General features: G+C 43.6%; 1 protein-coding gene across 1 annotated transcript in view; it reads right to left on the bottom strand.

Annotated features, from left to right (window-relative positions):
- Positions 1-22,537, bottom strand: part of ACO1 (aconitase 1) — a 65,422-nt gene extending 42,885 nt beyond the window's left edge. The window contains exon 1 of the mRNA XM_049624763.1: positions 22,414-22,537. The gene's annotated coding sequence lies outside the window, so the exon portion shown is untranslated. The remainder of the gene's footprint in view (positions 1-22,413) is intronic.
- Between the last annotated feature and the right edge of the window lie 2,534 nt (positions 22,538-25,071).

Below are 25,071 nucleotides of genomic sequence, written 5' to 3'. Positions count from 1 at the left end.
GATATTTGTGTATATCCTCTGTCTAAAGTCCAGGGCTAGGGAATTCTGGGGAGAGGCAGTGGACTGAGAAGCAGCCCCTGCCTTCCTGGAGTTAGCAGTGCTGGAGGCCACAGGACAAGCCAGACACCTGTCAGGAGCACTAGAGAATGCAGAGGACAGAGTGAGGTTGTCTGCCAGCATCTCTGTGCCGGCAATGACTTCTTTCCCCGAGTTCCACGTGGTTTTGCAGGGGCTGCCATTTTGTCAGGGAGAGGGAAAGCTATCTGCCCTAATCTGGGCCAATCCACTTCCTTCTCTGGGAATTCTGGAACCAAAACTAAAGAAAGGCCAGCAAGGGAAACTGTGTTTATAAAAGCATATGCCCCTAGACCATCTGAGTTAGAACTACCCAGGGATAGTTCTGGTTAAAAATACAGATAGATTCCTGAGTCTCACCCCTTAAGCTACTGAATCAGAATTGATGGGGGAGGTGGGAGGAGGGAGCAGGCCTGGGTGGAATGTGCCGTCTAAGGGGGGCAGTGGCCATTTGGCTCTAGCCTAGAGCTGATGCAGGAATGCCCAGCCCACTGTTGACAGATCATCCAATTTTTCAAGCAAGTCTGGCAGTCGGGATTTCTACGTGAACTCTCTTGATTTAGAAATGTTGGTAACTAAATGTTTCTAAAATACCGTGTGAGTCTGTAGCATGACGGCTAAACCGAACACGCCTGTGGGCTCTATGTGACCACTGGACTGCCAGCCCGTGACATGTGTCCCAGCCCCCGCTGGCAGATGTCTCAGACTGGAGAATGGCAGGGTAATCGAGAGAGAAAACTCAGGTAGGCAACTACAGAGAGAAAGGAGGTGAGAAGTAACCTGCGTGGGCAACTGGATGGCGGCAGCTGACGTGGAAAAGTGGTGGATGGAAAGAAGAGGCAAAAGCTAGAGAAAACAGCCACGGAGAGAATCACTGAATCATGGGGCAGAAGAAATACAACTGAACCCTATGTGTGGAAGGCTGGAGGATCTTAGGACTGCTTTGGGAAGGAACACTGTGGCTTTGAAGACAGAGTACATTTCTTTATCTTTATTTATTTATTTTGAGACAGAGAAAGCATGAATGGGGGAGGGGCAGGCAAGAGAGAGAGAGAGAATCCCTAGTAGCCTCTGCACTGTCAGCACAGAGCCCAATGAACCATGAGATCACGACCTGGGGCAAAGTTGGATGCTTAATCAACTGGGCCACCCATGTGTCCCGGAGGACAGAGCACATTTCTTAAAGTGCTACACAGATGTGAGATACTCATTGTTCATCCCCACTAAATGAGGAGCCAGTCAGGAGGAAAAAAAAAACCTATAAATATACTGTTTAGTAAGAAATACGCTGGCTTGTCGGTAGAAGTTTACAAATTGGTGGGCTCAGAAAACAAGACTAATAATTCCACTGATTGGAATTTTGAGGACGTAAATTGAAAAAGGCAATAATAATCCTATTCTCCCTTTGACTTGTTACCGATTCCATTGCCCCTAGATGTAACTTTTTTACCCCACACAGTAGCAACTGCAACAGTGAAACTGCTGTTTGGCCTGCCTGGGAAATGGGTCAGGAAGAGCCTCTCCACAGAGGCTGTGGGACATTTGAGAATCTCTCCAGCCAGAGGAAGGGGTGGGAGGCCCTTGCAGAATGGGGCAGGGTGAGTCATTCACATCTTTAAAAAGCCTGGAGTCTTTGACTCTTCCCTATCTCTGTGTCAAACCCTAATGGGGACAGGTGCCTCAAGTTGGCCAAAAGTCTATGATTAAACCAACTGTAAGTTGTACCCGTTTGCCATGACGCAGAGGATGAAATGTGTCAATTTACTTCCCTATAGCTTACGAATGCCCCGTAACTCTGGCAGAACTCTGAAAACCTTACACAATTTCTGCTGTTCCCACCACCCTATGAAGCCTACCAGTATTTCAGGACAGATATGGTGACCGACAGAGCTCTTAGGGAAAATGGCTTGTGTAAAAAGTGCTCTACCGTCTGCCTCCCCTTTTCCTTAAAAACTAGAAAATTGTCAGGGTGCCTGGGTGGCTCAGTCAATTAAGCGTCTGACTTCGGCTCAGGTCATGATCAAGTGAGTTTAAGCCCGTGTCGGGCTCTCTGCTGTCAGCACAGGACCAGCTTTGGGTCCTCTGTCTCCCTCTTTCTCTGTCACTCCCTAACTTGTACGCATGCAAAAACCAACTAGACAATTGTCTAATTTCACTAATCAATGAACCAAATTCTACTTGCAGAAGCTAAAAGAGAAAGAAATCGGTCACCAGTTACTAAGTACCAACACATAAGTACACGGGTACCGGTACGTAAATATACCCAATGCTTTACACCATCTTCTCTAATTTTGGCAACACCTCTGTAAGCTAAAGCATATCATTATTTCCATTTTACAGCCGAGGGAACTGCAGCTCAGAGAGATACAACAATTTGCCTAAGGACATACACCTAGTTAGAGGCAGAGCCAGGTTTGAAATCCTGGCTCTTCCCACCCCACCCTCAAGCGACTTCCTCCACCTCAGGTGCAGCAACTTCGGTTCTGAAGGTGGTGCTGTGTAGAGGTCACAGACCAACCCCAAAGCTAAAACAAACAAACAAACAAAAAACCCAAAAAAACAAAACAGGAGACATTCATGGGCCTGAGAAACCCTCCTGCTGAGACTCAGTTTGGAATACTGGTGTTGCTTTTCCTTCTTTCCGGGGTCACCCAGCACATGAGTCTGAGCTGGGCATTGTCACATGCCCCTTGCCACTTTTACTAAGTCACAGGTCAGTGACAAGCAATAGCAGCAACCAAAAACTGGTTTTGCTTCTGGGAAACTGTCCTTTCAAAAAGCTGGAGGGCTCTGGAAATCCCTTCCAGGTTTCACTCATGCTATTACTCCTGTCTTAAAATCACTTTATAGGAGCTCCCAATGCTTTAGCAGTCCCAAGAGAAAGCCAAAAACAACTGTGTTCCAAGGAGGGTAGAAGGGAAAGACCTTTGGCTTGGGAACAGTCCAGATCCAAAGTAGAATCTAGGCATCATAAATGCCTCCTAGGTCTGCCTTCCCCTGGCCAGACTCAAACCTCAAGTATTACTGCAAATCCTGCAGACTCCCCGAGGTCTGGGTTTCATCTAGAAACCCCACCAGCTGGCCAGGGAGCGCTGCCTACTTCCCACATGCACAGGAAGCACAGACCCCCACCATTTCAACTCCCTTCTTTTCATATCTGCCATCCTCCCTTCCCTCTGTTTTGTTCCTGCCTTTTTTCTGTTTCACCTAATTCCCATTCAATACTAATAAAAGGGAGGAGTGAACAGAGAGAGTTGTTGTGGATTTTTTTGGGGAGCGGGTGGAGTGTTATCCTAGTTTTTTTCTCTTTGGAAGGGTGAGGGTTACTGTCATGGAAATAAGCATGGGTGCTACCTTTTCTGCTCCACAGAGTAAGATAGTATTGCATAGAGGAAAAGAGAAAACAAATTAAAAAGAAGAAAAAGAAAGTTAAGAAAGGGAAATGATATCTTTTAAGCAGTGATGTTAGAGCTCATTCAGAATTTGTGCTTCATGAACCTTGTGTTCAGGACCGTAGGACCGCTGAACATTGGCCCCGGCGTGTGAATCAAGTAGGACGCATGAACAATTCTTATACAAAAGGAATTTAAAGACAGACACTTGCACTGTACTTGAAACCCTTCTCTACACTTAGCTCACACTCTTAAAATGAAGAGAATTATTCAGTTGAGAAACAGTGTGTTTCAAAGCTAACCCATCCTGAAATACCAGCTGGGTGACTTGTACATTGTCATGATCCCCTCAGGTACATCTTGTGCCGGGACAGGAGAGGTTGGGGAAAGAGTACTGAACACCAGATTTTTAAAGCAAATTACTAAAAACACTAAACATTAGGGGCGCCTGGGTGGCGCAGTCGGTTGGGCGTCCGACTTCAGCCAGGTCACGATCTCGCGGTCCGTGAGTTCGAGCCCCGCGTCAGGCTCTGGGCTGATGGCTCAGAGCCTGGAGCCTGTTTCCGATTCTGTGTCTCCCTCTCTCTCTGCCCCTCCCCCATTCATGCTCTGTCTCTCTCTGTCACAAAAATAAATAAACGTTGAAAAAAAATTAAAAAAAAAAAACAAAAACACTAAACATTAGGCATAGGCAGACAGATCTAATTTAACAAATGAACCATGCTCTTGGCAAAATAGGTGCAGGCAGTTCAGAGCTGGGGTTCCTCCCCAACCACAGTCTTGCTGCCAACCCACCTTTGGTCTCAATTTTGGACACCTGCAGGGGACTCAGAGAGGCACCACCTTTTTGTGCATATGTGGCGTGGCATTAACCCATCCCCCACCATGCCCTTGGGACACCTGGCCCTAGATGCTATGCAGGTGATGAGACAGAATCAGAAAATGTTGAGCCTTCTGGAGAGAACTTAGAGATGCCATAGCATTTTCCTGACCAGGAGACAGAGGTCCCCAGAAGCAAAGTGGGATCACTAGATTTATGAGTGGTAGACCGAAGAAGAAGATACAGCTGATTTTCTCTCCAATGAAACGCAAATTTCGGGCAGGGATAAAAAGTATGCTCAAAATCCTCCAAAAGTAAAGTTTAAAAAAGTACCACTTAGGCATATCACAGTCTTCTGGCACTTTTGTGAGTTAGTTCTCTAATCACTGACTGAGCCTTCCATGTGGTGCAAAATACCAGAGAACTGACTGGCAGCTGAACTTTGGGAAAACAACTTAGAGTTAAGTTTTTCATAATCTACCCTGGGTAACTAGTTTTTTTTCTAAGAGAGGCAGACAATTAAGGGCAAATAAATTTTATTGATATAAATATCAAACATACAATTCCTTACTCAGATTCAACATAAGAAATGTGAGCAAAGACTCACATTAATAGAAATGAAATAGAAAAAGTTGAATTATATATATACGGGAATCTAATTTAAAAACTTCAAGACTATTAGTATATATTCATTCACACACACACATACCATCATATATAGAAATGAATAGAAAAAGATCTAAAATAAAGTCAACATTGATTATCCTTAAGTAGATAAATGTTTAAGTAGAAACTATCTTTTGAAAGGAAGCTAGAACACTTCATAAAGTTCCTGAAACCACAACATACGGTTCTTTCTTTAATAATGTCTGATGAGGATTTATTTAAAAGTAAATTTGTGACTATTACTCTTTAGATAAACCCACTCTGCTCCTCCAAACTACGTCCTTGTTGTCCAACGATGCAGTGAAACGGTTCACTCAAGAATTTGTAAATGGTTCACATTTAACATCAGACAGATCAGTTGCATATGTCATACAGGTCACAAGTATGAATCCAAGCTGGACCCCTTCCTTCTCACCACCCTCCTCAGCCCTCCTCCAGCCCCCCTTCTCCCCATCACCCTACTGTCCTGCAATCCCAGCAGGAGACCAAACTTGCTGCAGAACCATATCTTCTAGGCTGGTGAGAACTTCAAAAATATTACACTAAGTAAAAGATGATCATTGCAGAAATATTACAAAGTGCAGGTAAACAAAAAGAAGAAAATAAAAGTCACCTGTAATACCATGGTTTGGAGTTTCATCTAACATGACTTTTAAAGGTATTTGGATTTTGGGGTGCCTGGGTGGCTCAGTCAGTTGAGCGTCTGACTTTGCCTCAGGTCACCATCTCATGGTTTGTGAGTTCGAGCCCCACGATGGGCTCTGTGCTGACAGCTCCTTCAGATTCTGTGTATCCCTCTCTCTGCCCCTCCCCACTCGCACTCTGTCTCTCTCTCAAAATAAACATTAAAAAATATTGGAAAAAAAAGAAATAAATGTATTTAGATTTCTTTAAAAAATGGATTAGACTTCACAGTGTTTTGCAAATTGCCTTTTCTCACTCAGCAATACATCTTTATTGGGCTATCAGGTGATATTTTATATCATTTTTAATTACACCATAAACATCTATCATTTAGATATACAACAATTTACTTAAATCTCCCATTAGTAAAATACTTAGTTTCCAGGTATTAACAGGCAAACAATGCTGCAACCTTTGTACACACTTCTTTGAGTAGGTCCTCAATCCATTTCCTTAATATAAATTCCTAGCTTCTGGTCCCTAGAAGTAGGACAGCTGAGTGAAAGGATTTGCATGTCTCCATTGTGTTAAACATCACCACGTGGCCTGGGAAAGGCCGTGCCAATTTATGACCCTTCTCTGAGGCAGTGAATGGAGGTGCCTCAACTAGGCAACATAATTCTTTGCCAAATGGAAAGATTAAAAAGCTAATCTTGGGCGTATCTTTAATTGCCAGTGAAGGTGGACACGTTTTCATCTGTCTCTTTGACATCTGAATTTCTTTTGTAAAGTGTCAGTCTGCCAGACACAGACCAAACCGAGTGATACCCAGATGGCCTTTGGTGACCAAATGTTCTCCTTGGAGGAGGACTTCACTGAGCTCTTAGTGTGGATGAGACTTGGCTCTGGGACCCCTAAAATCTTTGGGCAGCTCTAAGGTCTGATGTACAGTCTGACCCCATGCCGAGGTGCATCCTGAACCTAGCTGGTTATAGCAAGGTAAGAGGCCCCATTAGCTTAAATCATGGGCAAACCCCCATTTGGTTCAGTGAGCTTTGCTCTCTGTTACCCAGACTGAACTTCCAAAGCCCAGGCAGCAATCTTGCAAGTGGGTTTTAGGACACTGAACACAGAGCATGGGCAGCACACTGCTGACCCATCACTCTTGCCAGAGGAACATCTCGGACCATACACCCTGCAGAACATCACACCGTGATGCTTATTCGGCACAGCCAGATTTGCAGAAATGCGCGGAAAGGTCGACTGACTTTAGCTAAATGCCAGTGATCAGATCCAGTAAGATTCACCTCTTCAAGTCACTTTCCAGACTCTGGAGTATAGAAATCCAAGATTTAGCTGCTTCTGTTATCAAAGTTGAATCTTTTTAGGTTGTTTTAGGATAGGGAAAGAGGGGCAGTATGAATGGGCCCCACAATCAACCAGCAGGGGAGAGGAGTGAGCCTGAGCAGCGGGACCCCTGCCAGTAATGGGTGGGGAGGACAGAGGTTTTGTTTAGTTCTGGAGGGTGGGGAGTGTGCCTATCAGTTTCCAGGAGAGCTTGTATAGTTTCAAAGAGTTTCCAAGAGATTAGTGGAGAGTGATGGATAAAGTACAGACAACACACGCTCCACATTATTTAGGATATCTAAAGGCACACAGGAGTGGGCTTTTAAAATCCATCCAGACAACAGAAAGAGGTTTCTTCTGTATTTCATGTGGTTTTCCCATCTCTCCCCTCCTCACATTTTCCTAAATACACCCATTCTGAATTTTCACGGGTCCCAACTCTGAAGTCAAAGTCAAGTCACTGCATCTCTAGAGTTCATTTCAGTTCACTATAAGGATTAGCAATGCTTCATTTATTTTCTGTTTAAAGAGAAATTAATTGGTCCCACTCCCAAACTGACTGTTGTGTATCTAAATATCATGCTACTTATAAACAACTTTTTGTCAAAAGCGAGATTCCAAGGATGTCTATGTAAGCATAAATAAGACTGAGGTCAGAACCACCCAGGCCAGCAAACCACCATGGCTTGTCAAGTGGATTTTTTCACAAAGTAGAGAACTAGAAAGATTAGCTCTTTGCTTTCTTTGATGTAACTACATCTGGACAACTAGAATAACTAAATATCTCCCGATTTTCCCAGAGACCAGGTCACCTAAAAAAACAAAAACAAAAACTACCCATAGAAATCTCTTAAATGGGGTACTTGGAAAGAATTTTGAATAAGAAGCCCTAAGAGCAACAATCTATTTTGGGACAGAATGTAAACAAAGAAAGAGGTAGTGCAGAAGGAGGGTCTTGCAGAAAGGAATTGTTGTGCAACAATATAACCAAATCCATCAACCCATTTTTCTTGAGCAATAATTATATGCAACGTGCACCCTTGTCTGTAAACATGAATAAGACTGCTTCTGTATCAGAAAGTTTTGCCATCACACAATTTGCTTGTCTTTTTTATTTTTATTTCCTTACTAAATTAAAAAATTTTTTCAACGTTTATTTTTTGAGAGAGATAGAGAGATAGAGAGAGACAGAGTGCTAGTGGAGAGGGACAGAGAAAGAGGGAGACACAGAATCCAAAGCAGGCTCCAGGCTCTGAGCTGTCAGCACAGGGCCCGACGTGGGTTTTGAACTCATGAACTGCAGATCATGACTTGAGCCGAAGTTAGATACTCGACTGACTGAACCACCCAGGTGCCCCTGTTTTTGCCAAATTTTTAAATAAGCAGTCTATTTTCACTTATTCTTCCATCTCATCCTGGACAACTGCCCAGAAGGCTCCACATATATTCCTAGATTTTTAAAAAGAGCTGTCACAGTTTTGAAATGATTGAGTTCCATTTTGAATGAGCCATATAACCTTTCTGTGACTCAGTTTCCTAACCTGTAACATAAGTTTAGTTGATGATCCTAAAAAGTCCCTTCTGAGTGAAAAAAATTCTATGCTTCATTATTCATGTATTCAACACACATTTATATTAACCATCTAATATGTGCCAGGAACTGTTTTAGGCACTGGGGATACACCCAGTAAAAAACTGACAAAGGCCCTGCCTGTGTGGTGCTTCCATGAGGAGGGAGACAGAGTACACAGCTAAATGATATACAAACAGAATGTCAGATGGTGACCAGCTCTGTGGATAGGCAGGATGTGCAAAGGCCCTGAGGCGGGTCTGAGGAAGGCAAGGAGGCCAGGGCAAGGTGAATGAGGGCAGAAAAGGAGACATGGTGGGGAGGCAGCAGACTTGGCCACTGTAGGGACCGTGACTGAAGACAAACTACAAAGTACTGTCCTAGCTTTACACTTGGTTTAAATTAACTGTAGATTCCCAACACTGGAATTTGTTAAAGTCTGATATGAAATTAAGTCATAATGTGAAAATACTAGATTACATTTAAAAAGTAGCTAGCTTCCTGAAATCTAACCCTTCTGTTTCCTTGAACTTCATTATTAAGTAACACTGGAAATTTTTAGGATGTATCATTAAGATGATCATGACTCACTCAGCAGACATACACAACCACTGCCAAAGGCAACAGACAGGATTTGGGGGACAGGGGCCATGGCCACTGCACTGTCTGAGGGAATAGCCCCTGTGCCTTGTCAAGACTCCCAGTTCTAGGCTTGCTGGTGAAGACAGCACAACATCATATGTAATTCCCAAGGAGGAAGGCTTACCTGACACATTCTTTAAGTTCATTTTAAATTAACTGCAGTAGCACAAACTCAAAAGAACAGAAATAGTTTTAATTTTTGATATCACTGTGGTCTAATAGAAGCAGTTTCACAAAAGGGCTTGTCAACTTCAGAATTTATACTTCCAGGAAAGTCATCGTGGGGTCATAAAACATTTGGTCAGAAAGGAAGAAGCAGGGCAGGGCCCCCCAGGCGTCCTGACCCAGCCCTCTGCTCCTGATCTCATCCTCTCCTCATAAAGGTCAGTCTTCAGCCTCTTCTTGGAATGTGGGTCTCCTACCCTGCAGTAACCCACAGTTATCAGTGGGGCTTCAAAAATGACACCTGCAGACACCCCAAAAGTGACATTTTGCAGAACCAAGTCCTATAGCATCTAACTTACAAAAAAATTTTTTTAAGGTTTATTTATTTTTGAGAGAAAGAGAGAGAGAGAGGGCGAGCAAATGAGCATGAGTGAGGGAGGAACAGAGAGAGAAAGGAAGACACAGAATCCGAAGCAGGCTCCAGGCTCTGAGTTGTCAGCACAGAGCCGGACTTGGGGCTCAAACCATGAGATCATGACCTGAGCCTAAGTCGGACGCTTAACTGACTGAGCCACCCAGGCGACCCCCTATTGCATCTAACTTTTGAGGCGAGAGGAGCGGGGTAGGGGCAGACCACTGTGTTTTTAAAAGCATTATGGGGCAGGCCTAGTTGATATCCATTCTTTAAGAAAAGCTGCATGATTTCCTCAAGCTTCTGAACAAATTGTATAGATGTTTGGTAATGAACTTTTCTAACTCAAATTTTAGGAACTAGAAAGAGTGTTGCTACAAGAGGCAGGGTGTCAGGCTGCCAGGGTCTCAGAGGGCAGCATTTATCTCCATGAATCTCCCAAGTTTCTGAGGTCATCAACCCTCACTCACCTCAGAACTGGACTTAAGAATGATGACTCATGCTAACAGAGTTCTCAGAAGCTTGAGGTATAAACCCATATATTTATTGATTTTCCAAAAGAAAGACAACTGTCAGGATGACCCGATGCTCCTGTTTTCTGACCATCACATTCTTTCCCCAGAGCAGTTCAGTGATGTGGTTCAGAGCTGGAAACCGAAGCTAAATATCAGGTGTATTGAAAGGGGGAGCTGGAACTCAAAATCAAGTCCATCACACTCTAAAGCCTACCTCTTAAGCAGCTAAGCCTTCACCCTATCTCAGTGGCCCAGAGAGTGGCATGGCATCTATATGCAAATGCCCTTTCATGGCATCAAAGACATAACAAGTAATAAAATAGCATTAGACATATTTGGCACCTGGGCCTCTCTGAATTGTCTAAGAGACAGGATGTAAATTCATTCATACATTTGACTTTTTTTTTTTTTTTTTAACGTTTATTTATTTTTGAGACAGAGAGAGACAGAGCATGAACGGGAGAGGGGCAGAGAGAGAGGGAGACACAGAATCGGAAGCAGGCTCCAGGCTCTGAGCCATCAGCCCAGAGCCCGACGCGGGGCTTGAACTCATGGACCGCGAGATCGTGACCTGAGCTGAAGTTGGACGCTTAACCGACTGAGCCACCCAGGCGCCCCCATACATTTGACATTTATAGGCAACTGGGATAAAGGAACACAGTCCCCATTGCTCTTCAGTCACACATAGACTGGACAGGAGGAATTAATGACAATATCATGAGATCCATGTTACAGCAGTGGTGAATGGTGATAAAGAAACCTCTTGGGAGAACAGCTAATCCAGCCTGGGAGGCAGGGCATGAAGACCTCCAGGGACAGGCAAAACCAGAACTTCACGAATGGAGGGAGTCAATGAAAGTATATTTGGGGCAGAGAACACAGCACACAAAGGCATGGAAGTGTGACCCTGTGGAAATCATAAAGCAGGCCCAGGTGGATGAAGTACAGGAGGTATGTGGGCAGAGCTAAGTGAGGAGGGAAAGGAAGGGGGCAGGGTCCCCATCACAAGGGGCTTCACAAAAAGGTTCAGATTTATCCTGAAGACAGGGGCACCATTAAAGGATTCTAGTCTGGATGCTTCAAGACATGATTTGATTTTCTGAGATCACTCTGGTAGTCTGGGGGACTGCCTCAGGAGAAGGATGCTGGACTGGTGTTGGGGAGGCAGGTTATAGTCAGAAAGAGAGGTCAGAGGCAATATATCTCAGTGAGAATTAAGAAAGCAGAATGGACAGAATTCAAACTGTATTACAAAGCTGTTACCATGAAGACAGTATGGTACTGGCACAAAAACAGACACTTAGGTCAATGGAACAGAATAGAGAACCCAGAAATGGGCCCACAAACGTATGGCCAACTAATCTTTGACAAAGCAGGAAAGAATATCCAATGGAATAAACACGGTCTCTTCAGCAAATGGTGCTGGGAAAACTGGACAGTGACATGCCGAAAAATGAACCTGGACCACTTTCCTATACCATACACAAAAATAAACTCAAAATGGATGAAAAACCTAAACATAAGACAGGAAGTCATCAAAATCCTCAAGGAGAAAGCAGGCAAAAACCTCTGTGACCCTGGCTGCAGCAACTTCTTAACACGTCTCCAGAGGCAAGGGAAACAAAAGCAAAAATGAACTATGGGGACCTCATCAAAATAAAATGCTTCTGCACGGTGAAGGAAATAATCAGCAAAACTAAAAGGCAACCAATGGAATGGGAGAAGATATTTGCAAACAACATGTCAGATAAAGGGTTAGTATCCAAAATCTATACAGAACTTACCAAACTCAACACCCAAAAAACAAATACTCCAGTGAAGAAATGGGCAAAAGACATGAATAGACACTTCTCCAAAGAAGACATCCAGATGGCCAAAAGACACATGAAAAAACGCTCAACATCACTCATCATCAGGGAAATACAAATCAAAACCACAATGAGATACCACCTCACACCTGTCAGAATGGCTAATATTAACAACTCAGGCAACAACAGATGTTGGTGAGGACGCAGAGAAAGAGGCTCTCTTTTGCAGTGCTGGCGGGAATGCAAACTGGTGCAGCCACTCTTGAAAACAGCATGGAGGTTCCTCAAAAAACTAAAAATAGAACTACTCTACGACCCAGCAATTGCACTACTAGGCATTTATCCAAGGGATACAGGTGTGCTGTTTTGAAGGGGCACATGCACCCCAATGTTTATAGCAGCACTATCGACAATAGCCAAAGTGTGGAAAGAGTCCAAATGTCCATCAATGGATGAATGGATAAAGATGTGGTATACATATACAATGGAGTATTACTCGGCAATCAAAAAGAATGAAATCTTGCCATTTACAACTACGTGGATGGAACTAGAAGGTATTATGCTAAGCGAAATTAGTCAGAGAAAGACAAATACATGACTTCACTCATACAAGGACTTTAAGATACAAAACAGATGAACAGAAGGAAAGCAAAAATAATATAAAAACAGGGAGGGGGAAAGAACATAAAAGACTCTTAAACATGGAAACAAACAGAAGGTTATTGGAGGGGTTGTGGAAGGGGGGATGGGCTAAATGGGTAAGGGGCACTAAGGAATCTACTCCTGAAATCACTGTTGCACTATATGCTAACTTGGATGTAAATTTAAAAAATAAATTAAATAAAATGGTTTCAAAAAAACACATTAAAAAATTTTAAAAAAAGAAAAAAAAAAACACAACTTAAGGGGCACCTGGGTTTTGACTCAGGTCATAATGCCTGGAATGTGCTTGAGATTCTCTCTCTGCTCTGCCCCCACTCATGCTCATGTGTACTCTCTCTCTCAAAATAAATAAATATTTAAAAACACAAAAAATAAATAAATATTTTTCAATTTCTGGTTGTTTGTCGTTAGCATACAGAAATACAACTGAATTATTTTTATTTGGCCCTTATCCTGAAATTTTGCTATCCTCATTAGTTCTGATAGTTTGTGTGGATTCTGTATGATTTTCAACTGAGGTAAGCATGGCATCTACAAATAAACACTGTTCTACCATTTCAAAAAAAAAACAGAATTGACTGAGGGTGAGAAATGAAGAAGGGGTCTAGGATAGCTCCTATGTGCCTCATTTGGACAAAATGGCAGAGCCAATGACCAAGACTGGAGCCAAGATGCTGGTTTTGGCTACAGTGACCTTGGGATGAAGACATCCAGCAAGCAGTTGCATAGGTGGATCTGCAGCTCAGGAGCTCGGGGCTGGGACAAGAGTTCAGAAGAACGGCAGCAATGTGTAGGCATCGTGCCATGAATGCTACATCAATCCATGAGCACTACAGCCCAGTGACATGTGCAGAGTGCCTGTGGGGTACCAGGCACCTCAGCCATGTTGTCTAATGTGGTCCATCAGCAACCCTGTGAGAAAGGCATCACCATCCCATTTTACAGTTGGGAAGATTGAGGGTTGGAGGGGTTAAGTAACCTGCCGAGGCCTTGTGGCTTGGTCAGTGGCCAAGCTGGGAGTTCAACTCAGGCCCTGTGATGCCAGGGCTGATTCTAGCTCCATGTCTCCTCCCAGTAGGCAGCATAGGTGATAGAACTTACAGTCACTCCTTATACAAAAACCCAAATTAACCAACTGGATTTAAAAAATGTAATCTCGTATTAAAACAAATTTCACACTTGAAGGTACATATGTTAAGACTAGTCAACCTCTATTTCCCCTAAAATATCCCTGATTTTGGCAAAATCTGCATGATAGGTAACTTTGAAAGGATACGTTGATGTCAGTAACACAGCCAAACCAGCATTTAAAACGCAACTGATTCTTAACTGAGCAAATAAGGGGTTTTATGAAACATACCACCCTTAAAACCAAACCCGCGGCTGGTCTTTATGCCACCACGAGTACAGAACCGTACTTTTGGCATGACTGTTCTAGCACAGCTCTTGCATATAACAGACCGTCAGCAATGATGTATTCACTTCTTGTTTTTCCTTGATCGTGCAGGAGGACAATCTTAGACTGGCACCCCTTCTTCATGAACTACGCTACAGTGTGTACTGTGCTTTGTAATTTTACAATAATGGTTGTAAAAGGATGATGAGGATAAGGAATAAGTCCTCCATACACGTTTATTTGAGCAACAGCCCAGGCAAGTCACACTATCCAAATATGGGCTTGTCCAGAGCTCTCTTCAAGTCAAGAAAAGGGAATGAAAACCACACCAGCATTCACGCACAACAGCCGCGCTAATTCAATAGAAGGTGGATTGACTTTTACAACAAACGACTAAGGCAGAAGAGGAATCTGAGAAATGATTGGTTCCGAAAGTATGAGATCACTCTGGTGGTTCTATGGCATTAAGGGATCCATACTTAACCTCCAAAACTTGGTCTGTCCCCCAAAGACATATAGTACTGAAAAAGACAGTTTCTTACTTTTGCATGTTTGAAGCACCCAATCCCAAAGTCCTATGGTTTCCAATACACATTTAAAATCAGAGTCACCACTTTTTACCACAGGCAAGATTCACTCCATCTCCCTAAACCGGAGTTTACTTCTTTGCAGATTTAAGGTAATAATACCTGCCCTGCACTGCTGTGCCCAGTTCAAGAGGGCTGCTGTGATAATAAAACAAGGGAATAGGTGAAAGCACAGTGTACATTGGAACTCTATACCTGTGAGCTACCATTATTCATGAGATTGCTATCAACTTACTTCACGGGGCGTGTGGGTCCTAAAAGTAGCCCATTTCTTTTACTGAGGGTTTAAATCTACATCTTCTTTTTTTAATGTTTATTTATATTTTGAGAGAGAGAGAGAGAGAGAGAGAGAGAGAGAACCCAAGCAGGAGAGGGGCAGAGAAAGATGGAGACAGATCAGGCTCTGAGCTCAAACTCACAAGGTGAGCCATGAGATCATGACCTGAGCCAAATCAGCTAAGCCACCTGTGGGCTCCTTAAATCTGTATCTTAAAACACAATGGATATTCTAAAACATAATCAGACTCACTCTTAATTAGTGGGGTAAAAAAGCATTCTAAAATCAGAGAAGAGGGGCTCCTGGGTGGCTCAGTTGAATGTCGGACTTCTGCTCAGGTCATGATTTCATGGTTTGTGACATCAAGCCCCGCATCTGCTTTAAGCATAGAGCCCACTTTGGATCCTCTGTCCCTATCTCTCTGCCCCTCCCCCACTCATGCATGCTCTCTCTCAAAAAGAAACAAACATTAATAAAATAAAATCAGAGAAGAGCTACAGCCTCCAGATATATATGTGAAAAAAAATGACAACAGATTACAAAGAAAAATTATTTTCCTCATAAAAAGTTGCCTTTTCATATTGGTTCAAATGGAGGATTCTTTTCATCACAATTCTTTAAACTCTTTTAAAATCCTTGGAGGTGAGATGAAATGTTCTCGGTCCTAGGCCATCTCTGAACATTTTCCTTTGAATGTGGTGCATCTCTTTTATAATAAAAAATTTTCTTTAATGAACTCAATTCAAATTAACTTAGCATATGTATTTCTGAGCAACTTCTCTGCATTAAGCTTTGCTAAGTACCACAGAAGAAAGGGAGATAAGGAAAACACTCCCTGTTTTAGAAGGGTTTTATAAGATGAGTACTATCTAACAAGGAGACTAAGATAAGCACACAAGTAACAGTAACATGATAAGGGTTATAAGGAAGGTCACAGAAAAGACACAGCTATAACCAGGGGAATCAAGAAAGGCTTTATAGAGAATTGGGAGAAGGAATGAGGGAAGGCTGATGTAGACTCTTAGGCAGAGAGGAGATCAAATGCAAAAGCAGTGAAGCAGGACAACACAGCAAGCGTTCAAGGACTGCACAGTTGTTCAGTTGGGCTGACAGGGCAGAATGTAGAGATTTTTGCTACAGCACCAGTGCATGCTTTTTACTAAAAAGACCCAACAAAGAATAATTTTTTGGTAATTTATACAGTTGAAAATAAGATGCTATCTCCTGGAATAGGGAAAAAAAGGAAGTGAATTTGGGGGAAAGATAGGCCAAATGTTAATGTTCATAACTGTTGAAGCTGGGGATTTATACTCTCCAGGTCTATGTTTGACATGTTGCATTGAAAAACAGCTAAGCAAGAAATGCAAGCCGATCAACCTAGGGAAATGGTCAGCTGATGGCTTTTCAGGTGAGATTCCTATGACCTTTCTGACCTCTGGGTCAGCTGGAGGGAGAAGGGCTGAGGTTGGAGCTGCTCCCCAGGGAAGCAGACAAGGCACCATGTGACTAAGGTCTATCAGCTACCCTTTTTTGGTTCTCCACACCTTTTGCTCCATACTTGTTCCTCTACTTCTCACTGGCAGAAAGGGAGAGGCAGCTGCTGCTAGGCAAGTAAGGAGTAACTCAGTCTAAGAAAAATGAAGGCAACTGTGTTGTCCCTTTGTATTAAGTAACTGGGTGATTATTTTTGGTCATATCAAATGTAACGGTTGTTCAATTTTAATGCTTATATCAAATTTAATACTTAGGGCACCTGGGTTAAGCCTCCGACCTCAGCTCAGGTCATGATCTCACAGTTTGTAAGTTTGAGCCCTGAGTCGGGCTCTGTGCTGACAGCTCAGAGTGTGGAGCCTGCTTTGGATTCTTTGTCTCCCTCTCTCTCTGCTCCTTCCATGTTCATGTTCTCTCTTTCTCTCAAAAATAAAAAAAAAAATTAAAAAATTTTTAAAATTTAATACCTGTTTAATACTTGCTAGAAAATACTGATAAGCAAAGTGAAGAAAAGTAAAAAATCAGTGGTACCCCATCACCAAGAGAAAACTACTCAGCATTTGGCAAACCCTTTGCCTTTGTCCGTGGGTGTGTTCACCCACGTATACGTGCACCTGCTTTCTCTCCTCATAAAAACAGGATCACAGGAAAATATTCGTGGGTAACACGGTTTTAAATGTAAAAACTGTACTTCATGGCATCTCATGAAACAACATTTTACAGCACTAGTTTAAGGGCTGCGTAAGAGTCCACTAAGGAACACTGGTACTTGTAACCTTGGACAGGGGGTTAAAAAAAATACCATTTAATAAAATGTTTTGCTTTGAAAGTCCTCTTTCCCAATATTATTTTGAAGTAATATACACTAGTATATATACTAGTTCAGAATTGTGATGTGACAATTAAAATGTTAACAATTTTTTTTAATGTTTTATTTTTGAGAGTGAGGGTGAGCAGCGGGGGCAGGGCAGAAGATCTGGAGCAGGCTCTGCACTGAGAGCGGCAAGTCTGATGCGGGGCTCTAACCCAAGAACCATGAGATCAAGACCTAAGCTGAAATCGGAGGCTCAACCAACTGAGCCACCCAGGTGCCCCAAAATAATTTGTTTTATTGGGGGAGAAAGGGTGGTAGTAACATGGTCACCAGAGAAATAATCCTGTTTTCCTTTAAAAAATATAGGTTTTGGGATCTTAGTTTTTTTGTTTTATTTTTAGGTTGGAAAGGCATGAATACATACATGAATGTTGAAGGGTAGGCATACACATAGTATTACAAAGAGTAATAAGTAAAAGTTCCCAGCTTTCTTCTACCCCATTTCACTGCCAAGAACTAGCTACAGGTACTTCCAAACATTACCTATTTTAAATACATGGACGAGCAGGGGCACCTGGGTGGTTCAGTCAGTTGGACTTTCGACTTCAGCTCAGGTCATGAGGTCATGGTTTGTTGGTTCGAGCCCCACGTAGGGCTTTGTGCTGACAACACGGAGGCTGCTTGGGATTCTCTCTCCCCATCTCTGTCTACCCATCCCCCCCTCCCCAACATATGCATGCATGCTTGCCTTCTCAAAAATTAGCATTTAAAAAATACATGGAAAAGTAATAGCACAGCCACATACCTTAGGTATACAGACATACAAATATGCATATATGTAGGTATACATATATATAATGTATATATACAGTATATAAAATATAAACACATATAATGAGGATTTTCCTTCCTTTTTTTAAACATTACTTTTGTCCTTCTCCCTGGAATCAGAATAGCTATTAGATGCACTACTGATTTTTGCATAACAACACCCAAAATTCACATGCTGGCTTAGACTGAGACAGCTTCTGAATGGCAGTTGGGAATAAAAACACCTTCCCCTACTCACCATACATGGCTGTGTCCTCAAAACGTGAACATACTTGGCTTTAAACAACCTACTATGGATTCTTTCTCGATTGATTCCAAATCCTTTGCAGTTGCCACTTCCAGCTATATCTGTCTTAGAGTATCAAGTCTCTGCTCTTCATGGATATAGTCCTAAAGAATATCCTTTTCCATGAAATTACCTCCTTGAAGCATGGCTCCTGTTCTGACATTCTGAGATGGGTCTGCAAACTATGGCCTAGTACCTGTATTTGTGAGTAAAGTTTTATTGGAACCCAGCTGTGCCCATTTGTTTGCATACTGTCTTCAGCTGTTTCACATTACAACAGCAGAGCTGAGTAGTAAGAGACTGTAGAACCCACAAAACCTAAAATACTCTGCCTCCTTACAGAAACGTTTGCTGACTCACATTCTAGAATAGGGTAAAAAACAGATTGTTTTTTCCCTACCAAAAGTTCTGGAGGAATTGAATCACATACTCCATATTCAGTGTCTTTGTCCAGGCTGAAGAGTTTTTTTTTTTTTTTTTAAATACAGATGACCCTTGAACAACAAGGGTTTGATCTGCATGGGTCCACTTATCTACAAATTGTTCCCAATAAAGTAAATGTTCTCAGTAAAATATATGCATTTTCCTTACGGTTTTCTTAACATTTTTTTTTCTCTAGCTTTATTATAAGAATACAGCATATAATGAATGTAACACACAAAATTATGCATTAATTATTTATGCTATTGGTAAGGCTTCTGGTCAGCACTAGGCTATTAATAGTTAAGTGTTTGGGGAGTTAAAAGTTTTACTTGGATTTTCTACTGCGTAGGAGGGGTCAGTCCCCCTAACCTCCATGTTGTTCAAGGGTCAACTGTACAAACAAACAAAAAGCGCCCTGGCTCTGACAGTAGCAATGGTGTGCTGGTAAACGTTTAATCACTTGCTCTCGGCCACAGGGGAGCCCTGGATTATACCATTTGCTGATCTCCATGGTGTCAATAGTTCCATAATGGCTTACCTCAAGCTAAAAAATGTGATGTCACTGAACACAGAATTGGGAAGAGATGGCCACAAATGCTAGTGCAAACTAGCTCCAGCAAACGACTGGTTCCTCAGGACATCAGTGGCCCAAACGTACTTTATTTTTTTATTTAAATTTTTAATGTTTATTTATTTTTGAGAGAGAGAGAGAGAGTTGTGGAGGGGCAGAGAGAGACACACACAGAATCTGAAGCAGGCTCCAGACTCTGAGCTGTCAGCACAGAGCCTGATGCGGGGCTCGAACCCACGAACTGTAAGATCATGATGTGCCTGAGCTGAAGTCGGACACTTAATCGACTGAGCCACCCAGGCACCCCTCAACCGCCTACTTTAAAGATGAAGACACTGAGGCCCAGAGAGAGTGTCTTGCCCAAGGTTGGCCCAGGGACTGGAACCAGGCTGGAAATCATTTCCCAGTAGAGTCTGGCTGCTTCACAGGGAGTTATGTCCTTCATAAAAGGAAGAGTAGAGGAAGGAAGGCAAAGGAAGTTCTTTGCCAGGCCCATGGTAATAAATGTTGGTTTTTATCATTATCTTCACAATTTGGGGCTCAGGCTTCTTCAGCATGTGCTTTGAAGCTCACATCAGGGAGAGGTAGTGTTCTTCACACAAGACCAGCTTTCATGCGAACACTTGACAGTGGCCTGTCTCAATTAACCAGCAGATGCTGAGGCTACCAGACTGTAAACTCCAGAAAGAGAGGGACTGCCTGTTTGTGCTATTTTCCCCAGTGTCCAGTATAGAGCTGGGCACTTGGTAAGTAGACAGTCCATAAATATGTGCTCAAGGGATAAAGGAATGACACCCCACCATCAAAGTGGAGCTTTACTCCAAGAACATGGCAGGTACGCAGAGGTTAGATTCCATTCCCTTCTCCCATCTGTGGCCAGGGCAACAAGAGATGAAACATGCTCGTATGCTTGCAACATTTCTTTTTTAGTTTATTTTTTTGAGATTGAGATAGAGAGCAAGCAGGGAAAGAGGGAGACGGAGAATCCCAAGCAGGCTCCACGCTGTCTGCAGAGCCCAATGTGGGGTTCGAACCCAGAAACCATGAGATCATGACCTGAGCTGAAACCAAGAGCCAGACGATTAACCGACTGAGCCACCCAAGCGTCCCTGCTTTCAACATTTCTAAACTATCAGCTGCAGTATCCAAGCTGCTTCATCAGAGCAGGAGAAGCTCTGTGGATGGAGGAGCAAAAGGGAGGACAGAGTTAAAGAACTGTCTTCCTTTGATGTATATATGCATGTAATTTCTATCTGGAACTTGTTCTGACAGAGCATAAAGCCAAGGAAAAATCCAGTGAGGGATCCCACCTACCACACACCACGATGCAGGACATTGCTTTCTGGTAGGAGCTGAGGAAGGGCCACTCAAGGTGGCACATCTCTGAAAGTGGAAAGTGAACGAATGCCACGATTGGGTTATCATGATATTCCAATAAGGCTACACAGCTAAAAACAGCAGTGAACATGGCGGAAAGGAAGGCAGTGTTCTCTGGAAATGACTTTTTGACTACTTGGTAACTCTCACACAAACCCCTACACACTTGGCACAGGCTCCCCATGGGCATTTGGCTGAACCCACAGGTCCTGTTTGCCACATCACTGCCGCAATCTGGATGCACAGACAAATCAGCTCTTGGGGCACAGGAACAACTAGCCATCTGTGAACCTTGCTGCATTTTCAGGAGGCCACTGGGACTCATCATCTCTTATGCGGAGACCTACTACTAAAAATTGCCACAGTGAGGTCAAGCTTGGTCCCAAATACCAGAGGTTAACACTGTCCATGCATGGGGTGCTGTATGTATTTCCATTTAGAGCAAACGTGCCAAACAAGAAGCAGGACCAATGATTAAAGCCTCCAGAGCATTTCCTACACCAGTGGCTCTCAAAGTGTGGTGCAGGAACTCTAGGAATCCACAAGGTCAAAACTACTTTCATAATAATACCAAAAGGCAATTGGCCTTTTCCTCTGTCACGTGTTCAGGAGTATACAGTGGAGTTTTCCAGAGGCTACAAGATGTGACAGTGCACCAGACTTGAGTGCAGAAGCGGATATAAGAATCCAGCTGACTTCTATTAAACCTGACATTAAAGAGACTGCAAAACTATAAAACAATGCCACTCTTATCAGTAACATTCTATTTTAGAAAATAAAATTCTGTTAATATAAATAGGTCCACTATTTAAAAAAAAAATCAATCATTAAACATAGTAAAACTTTCTGTTTTATATATATAGTAAATATCAAAAGATATAACCCACATAAACGAAAGCTTAGTATGCTAGTTTTTAAGTGTAAAGGGGTTTTTGAGCCCCCTCAAAAATTTGAGAACAGCTGTCCAAGAGGCTGCCCATCCCCCGCCCACCCCTCGTCCTCACGCTTGTGAGGAGGGTTATGTATGTTAAGTACGTTGCAGGAAAGACGTGCCGTTCAGATATCTGGCTGAATTAAGAAAGGCAGCCCATTCTCCTTCCTGGATCTCTGAATTCATTAGGGCAGGCTCTGTGCCGAACCCTTCCATCTCACCCCATTTTCCCCTTATTACTTGGTGTGGATTCCCCAATCTGCCAGCTGTGGATTTCCCTATCCTGCAAGCCCGGGCGCGGTGAGAACTCTCTGGTGAGACCCGCACACCCTTCTTGGGGTTAGGACTCCCCAGTGAGGAACGCACACCCTCCTTGGGGTGAGGATTCTCCAGTTCGGCCGGCCTTAGAGCCTGGATGAGGACTCCCAGCGAGGCCCGCACAACCTCTGTGAGGACTCTCCGGCGGCGTGCACAGCCGAGGCAGAGAGACGAGGAGAGCCATTTCCAGTCCCTGAACCCTGTCCCCCGCGCGGCACAGGCTGCAGACAAGGCGGAGAGGTCAGTCCCCAGGAGCCAGTCCGTCCCCGATTCTCCCCCGGGCCTTCCCCGGCCTCTACCCAGCCCGTGGCCGCTCCACGCGCCTCGGAAGAGGCTCGCGCCGTCTGCCTCCGGGAAGAGGGGGGCCGGCGCTCCTTCCCCGGGACATCCGTCCCTCCGGGCCGGTACTCACCGCTAAGTGCACGGCCGGGATCTGAGCGTGGGCAGGCGTCAAGTGCGGGGCACGCTCCCGAGCGCTGCGTGGATCTAGGGGCAGCCACCTCCGCGCCCCTCCCCCTGCGTCCCCCGGGGCCACCCGCTGATGGGCGGAGCAGGGGCGGGGCGGGGGGCGCGGGGCCCGGGCGCGGCGGGTAGCGGCCCGAGAGGTGGGGCGGAGTCTCTCCCGGCTGCCCCGCCCCGCCCGGCTGGAGAGACTTCGCCCCTGGCGGGAGGGGGCGGAGGCTAAGGGCCCAGCCGCAGGAAGCAGGCGGACGCATGCACGGGCCCGTACCACTTCGGCGGGCCCCGTCCTGGGAGCAGAGTGACTTTCGCTCGCTTTGAGGTACAGGGTGTGACTGTCCGGCTCGCGCCAGGAAGGGGTGGGGAAGAAATGTAGTTGTTTTTCTTTTTTGCTTTAAAAAATGATTTGGCCATAAAGGGAGAGTTTTCGTTCTTCAGCTGCTCCAGTACGTGTGGTCACTTGGCCCCTGTCCCCACAGCCACGCCCCTCTCACCCCCTTGTGCCCACCCCCGACCTCTACTCCCGCCTTAATTCCTTGCAAAGCGTGCCAAGTGGGCCTCGGAACCACGCTGAAATATAATAGGACTTCGACGTTTCCATGGTTATGAATGCAGTTTCTGGTGTAAAAAAAATTTTTTTTTAACGTGTGACAACGATTTATAATGCAGGCTGTTCACCGGTTAGAAATGAGAGAAATGGCCGAGAGTTGACGCTGAATGGACCTTCTTCACCAGACCTGCTTTTGTTGGGTGATTCGAGTTGCACCCTCTCTAGCAAAGCTGACTAGAAAGAAGTGATTCAATCTTTCTAGATCCAAGGTGGTGAGGTTTTCCTGCCGATTTATATGGAAAACTACTGTAGTTTTCTATATTGAGTATCTGAATAAACAGCTTATAAGATGAATAGCTAATAGCTAATACTAATTCCCATTGGTACCAGTTAGTTACGATTCTGTTCCTCTGTGTAGGGCCGTATGATTGGATCTTTCAATATCTTAATCAACTCTGCCATCTGTCCTGTGAAGTGAAAAATATTACCCCATTTTGCAGATACGAAATGCTATAGCTGGGATTCAGTCCTCATGCCTGTCTGTTTCCCAAGTCCATACTTTTCTCATTATACTATTCTAGGGTACAAGCTATCCTTAATTATATCTAGTTTTTAAATATAAAGGGTTGTATTTAACTTTGAAAAATGAGATATTTACTATATTTCCAATATGGGAAAAGACTTTCTTTCCACACACTTTCTAAATTCACATTCATTCATTCTTCCTTTGCACATTCTTTGAACAAATTTTCCTTGAGTGTCTATCCCATGCCAGAGGTTCACCACAAACTCTGAAAAATAATAATAATAGAATTCCTTTGGAAGTTAGGTGATAATGTTCAATGATAACAGGCATATAACACAATAACTGATAATCCTTGGCAGAAAATAATGAAATCAAAACTCTAAAGGGAACTGGAATTTATTAATAAACACTGGTCAAAACCATGAAGGAAACGCATTTAAGAGTTGGTGTTCTGCCACTTTGATTTTATGAAAGACCTACCTTAGTACCTGTTTTCGCTAACTGAAAGAAATCTGAAGAGGATTTTTGCTGTTACAAAAAAGATAAAAAGTGAAAATAACATTCAGTGTTTATTTTGCAGCAAGCTGTTCCAGATGAGAGGGGCCCCATCAAGCTCCTTGCCTGCGAACTACGCTCAGCACCTCAGCATCAAGCCGCTGTAGCTTTGGACTGTGTCTGTGAGCATCTGTGCTTGTATCTGGATTTATTTGGTGCATTCATTAGTAAGATGTGTCCTAAGGTATTGGAAAAGCCTAAGAGAAGCTGTATTTTGGGTCTGGGAGTGCTGAAAAACTTTTCCACAGAAATTAATGGTAATTGCTTCTTTGCTTTCTGCCATTTTGGTTTCATAGGAACACTCTACTTTGAGAAAGCATGAGAAACCTGTAGTACCCACATCACTCAGCTTTGTTCCCCTCTAGAAAGTCACCAGTGACATGCAGATTGCAAATCCACTGGCCTGCCCTCTGTTCTTGTCCTCACTGACTGCTCTGTGTTACTCAACACTGGTGACTAGTCTTTCCTTGAAATTTTAACCTCCTTTTGGCTTTAGAGCCCTCTGCTCTCATCACCTCTCAGTCTTTGATCTCTCTTTCTTAGGCTCTTTCACTATACTTTTTCTCCTCTCCCTTTACATGTGATTCCATAGGCTGATGAGCTTTTCTTCATTTATTTTCTCTGTGCAGACTCCCTGTCACCTGTAGCTAAAGCCTGCTAGGTCTCTGTCACTGTTCTTAACTCTCTTCAGGTCTCCACATGCTTTATTTCCAGCCACTTGTGGAGTCTCATACCTGGATATTCCAAAGACACCTGCCATTCTTCACATCTAAAATGAGAATTCGTCATCTTTTCTAACCATCAGTCTATCCCCTCCTTCCCATCCAGTTTCTTCCTCACTCTGAATCTCACATCTTGAATTTGGGTCTTATGGTGTGTTGCAAAAGCTAAACATTTAAGGGCTTTAGAACCATATTACTATGCTTATACAGGGCCCACCTGATAAACATTTCTGCCATGGTACAAAAGACTCTGCGAGA

The sequence above is a fragment of the Panthera uncia genome, chromosome D4, assembly GCF_023721935.1.
Source record: "Panthera uncia isolate 11264 chromosome D4, Puncia_PCG_1.0, whole genome shotgun sequence".
In the NCBI taxonomy this organism is placed as follows: domain Eukaryota; kingdom Metazoa; phylum Chordata; class Mammalia; order Carnivora; family Felidae; genus Panthera; species Panthera uncia.
The sequence above is the reverse complement of the archived record's forward strand: the minus strand, read 5'-3'. Positions and strand labels throughout refer to the sequence as shown.